We start from the raw sequence: 4,750 nt of genomic DNA on the forward strand, positions 1-4,750 counted from the left end.
TGGAAATACTTGTTAGAAGGTTGTTGCAGTGAACCAGGTGAGAGGTGATGGTGGTTAGATCTGTGGAAGGGGCAGTTAGTGGAACAGAATTGTGGAATAGCTGCGCCATATGATTTCACCTCAAGCTGAAGGGATTCTCAAATTTAGGCTGCTGCTTTATGTTAGCCTTGTTAATTTGTGCAGATCAGTGCCTCATAAAAAATGTATAACTAATCTGGAATTATTTTAATATTCTTTCAATCCTAGAGCGATATGAGAGTGATAAGACATATCAAAGAGCCAGGGAACTAAAGTTCTCCACATTTTCTGGGTCATGCTAATACCTACATAGGCGTAAAATTTCAATAGAAAGAAGTAGAAAGATCTAGGACTTATTCAGGTAGAAAAACCAAAGGGAGTTGATAATTGGTTGGACATGGAGCAGGAAGGGAAAAGGTGTGGTAGAATAATTCACCAAGTTGCTGGCTTGGGCAACCAGGTGGATGATGATAGTTATAATTGTAATTAGTTAATTAATAGTAAGAAGAAACAAAGGGGAGGCCAGACATTGTGAGCACCTGGGCAGCTTCGACAGGAAGCTACAGTGTCCTGCTCCCCAGGGAACCACTCATCCACTCCCTGCAGGTCACTCTAGGGAGGGATCAAACAAAGCAGGAGACAGGCACATGTGAAGTGAAGTCAGAGTGACTGGGGAAGGTGCTTGTCTGTCAGTCTAGCCTGGGGAAAAATGGATTGCCTAGGGGGTGGACCCCAGCAGAACTGCGCCAGATCTTGAAAAGTTGGTTGGTTGATTTGAAGAAGCTCCTGGTTAAAATCCCAGATAGAGTTCCCTCTCTCTGGCTCTTGCTCTCTTGCTCACTTGCTGGCTTATTTGCTCTTAGTATCTCTTGCTTCGTGACCCGCACTCCTCCATGTGCTCACCTATCCTCTCTCCATAGCCATGTGACCGTAAGCAGCCACATGGCCCATGGCCATACAGACCCTATATGCAATGGACTGCAGCTGGGAACACAGGCTAAGCCAGTCAGATGCTGGACTGGGCTGTACTTTAATATGGAGCAGAAATTCTGGGCAGTGGCTTTTACCTGGCCCTGCTGAAGACAAGATTGGACTTCGTCCATGGCAAGATAGATGGAGATGGAACCTTGGAGGGGAACCCCGTTAATTTTACATTATCAACAAAGCTTTCCACAAAACCCTATCCTCCTGTGGGGGCCTCAGGAAATTATTTTCCTCGTGGTACCCCAAGAACTCCACTTCCACCAATAACAGTGCCATTTGTTGAGATGAAGAATGGAGGAGGAAGAGTTGGTCTTGGAGCTGATAAAGATCTTAAATTCACTTTGGGGTGTGTTAAGTTTGAGGTGGGACAAGAAAATGCACATGTCCTGAAGGCAGTTAGGCTTTTTGAGTCTGAAACTTAGGAAGGAGTTTTTTTGCTGGATTAGGAGTCATCAGCATGCAAATTTGAATGAAACTTTTCATGGGAAAATTATATAACTAAAAAAAAGAACAGAGCCTCAGTAAAATAAACATTTGATCTACAGGCAGATAATAGGCTGACTAGAAAAGGAATAACCAGGAGGGTGGGTACTACAGTGTTACTGAGGTCAAAAGAAGAAAGTATTTAGAAAAGGAGGTCGAGGTCACCAACAGTGTTAAATGTTGCTGAGATTTCAAGTAAGTTAAGTTCTATGAAGTTCCTATTTGTTTTACTTTTAAAAAGGTTTAGATGACTTTAGTGGGAGAAGTTTCAGTGGTGTGATTGGTCTGAGACAAGCTTTTACTGTCTCATTAAATATAATCTATAATAATAATGATGTTTAATTTCTTTATAAGGCTTTGAAACTTATGAGGAACTTATAGATCTGATAGCACATGTAAGCCTTAGAATGATCCTATGAATTAGTCAAAACAAGTATAATTATTGTCACTTAATAGAAAAGAAAACTGAAGCCTAGTGTTACTGTGTAGTGTTTTTAGTTATTGTACAGTGTGTCCAGTTATTGTGCAGTGTGTTCAGTTATTGTGCAGTGAGTTCAACTTTGGTGCAGTGTGTTCAGTTATTATGCAGTGTATTCAGTTATTGTGCAGTGTGTTCAGTTACTGTGCAGTGGGTTTAGTAAGTGATAGAGATGGACTAGGACTCAGGTCACCTAATTCCTAAAACAATTCTCTCCACTACAGAGCAATAGTAAACATCAAACACTGTTAGGACCAGTGGAATAAATAACTTTCTCTTGAAATGTTTACAACTGGGTTGGAAAGATCAGATATTAGAGAGCAAAATAAACAATATACAATCAAGTACTAATTATGCTTCATTCTACAAAGATCTGACTTAACTATTATCACAATCTTTTAAGGCATCTTCCTTAGACAAGCTGTAATTAATGGTTTCTGTGATGGTTTACTTTACATGTCAACTTGACTGGGCTAAGGGATGCCCAGATAGCTGGTAAAACATTATTTCTGGTTGTGTCTGTGAAGGGGTCTCTGGAAGAGATTAGCATTTAAATCAGTAATAAAGACTAAATAAAGCAGATGGCCTTCACCATTGTGGGTGGGCATCATCCAATCTATTGAGGGCTTGAATAGAACAAAAGGCAGAGAAGGATGAATTTGCTCTTTCTGTTTGAGTTGAGACATATATCTTCTCCTTCCCATGGACATTGGCTCTCCTGGTTCTCAGGCCTTCAGACTTAGATTGAATTACATTACCAACTTTCCTAGATCTCCAAGTTGCACACAGCAGATCCTGGGACATCTTGGCCTCCATAATCACTTAAGCCAATTCCCATAATAAATTTCCTTTATCTATCTATTATCTATCATCTATCATCTATCTATCTATCTATCTATCTATCTATCTATCTATCTATCTATCTATCTATCATCTATCATCTATCTATCATCTATCATCTATCTATCATTTATCATCTATCTATCATCATCTATCATCTATCCTACAGCTTCTGTTTCACTGGAGAATTTTGACTAATATAGCTCCATATGCCTTCACTAACAAATGTTTTTTAAAAAATGGATCAGTTCATGCACCATAATCAAATTATTTAAATCTACTATCTGAAAACATATGTGCTATGCAAGAAGAAACCAAGATATGAATATATGATGTCAAAGGGAAAATGTGTGTGTGTTTCCAAAACCAGAGTGTTTGAAAAGTCTTAAAATTGCAAAATAAACCTTATTCAATTATCTGTTGTTGTTTAATCTACTAATCTATCATCTCCAATGTGCTTTTTCATCCAGTCTAGAAACATTTTATCATATTACAATAGTTTATGCTTATTGATGGTTTAATCCAAATAGTATTCAGAATGATATGACCATAGGATCATGTCTTAAGCTTATTCATGCTAATCATGTTTTATTTAGGGTTATCTCTTAATTAAATAAGAGATTATAGACTCTAGTAGCATGCTAGATATTTTAGGGGGTTGTGAGGAAAGTGAGATGTGAGAGAAGTACAAGTCACTGTTCTTGTTATCAAAGGGGAAATAAAACATGATTCAACCAGACGTCCAGAGCTGATAACTACAGCAGGAGTCCAGAGAAAGAACAGAAAGTAGGGAGATTGGTCATTGTGTGCTGGAGCAGCTAGAAAATGCCTCATGGAGGAATTGGGATGTAATTTGGACCTTAACACACAAATTGGATTTACTTAAGCAGAAAGCATTCCAGCTACAGATAAATAGGTAAGTGAATCTTGATGTGTGGAAGACACGCACTGTGTGAGAGGTCAGCTCGAAGAGATTTCTGAGTAGAGAAAACCCCAGTAACATTAAAAGTATTAACAATTATTATCACATTGGAGTACTTGTGGCATGGCAGAGACTTTAGATATGGTTATAGACCCTCACAAAAACCATGCAAATAGGGATTATCTTTTTGTGTGTATATGTGTTTTTCCTATGAAGTATGCGTGACCCACGGAGGTTAAATATAACACCCATCGTTGGTGATACAAGTATTTGGATACAGGTCAGGCTGACTGCACAGTCTGGTTCAGTTCTGTCTGCTATGTAGTGCCTCTTCCTCCCTTATGCACAATAGCACCCTGAACTATTGCAGAATTTCAGTGAGCCTAACCCCAGTTCAGAGCCTGTAATATAATAACACAAAAGCAGAATAAGGCTTGAGACAAATTCCTTCTTTGCTTTTGTCAAATGGGGCTTCAGTGGAAAGAGAAAGTCTAGGAATGTAGGTGCCTTATATTGTTTCAGTAGGCCAAGGTAAGTGCAATTCCACCAGCACTCTGGGGCATCAGAAAGCAAGTTAAGGATAGGATTAACAATACCATGTCTTGGCTGGGTGGCTTCCTTGGTTGGAGCATCATCCTGTACACCAAAAGTTGTGGGTTCAATCCCCGGTTGGGGTGAGTACGGGAAGCAACCAATGGATGTTTCTTTCTCTCTCCCTTCCTCTCACCCTAAAATCAATAGAAACACATCCTCCAGTGAGGATTTTTTAAAATACCCCATTTTATCAGGGCACAGACCCTACTGTTTCCCCTGAATCACCTCATTCACAGACTGCAGAGGGCCCTTAACCTGGTCACACAATTAAATGTCAAGAGACCAGTCACCCTGAACCTCATTAACCTTCACTATTTCCTATCTTTTACACATAGTAGATGTCTACATTAGTCATTTTTTCAAATTTGCTGTTCCCAGACTTCATAAAAGAAGAATTTGCAAATAAGTTTTTATCATCATTAACAATACTA

This window comes from Miniopterus natalensis, chromosome 1 (assembly GCF_054644295.1).
Source record: "Miniopterus natalensis isolate mMinNat1 chromosome 1, mMinNat1.hap1, whole genome shotgun sequence".
NCBI classification, from domain to species: Eukaryota; Metazoa; Chordata; class Mammalia; order Chiroptera; family Miniopteridae; genus Miniopterus; species Miniopterus natalensis.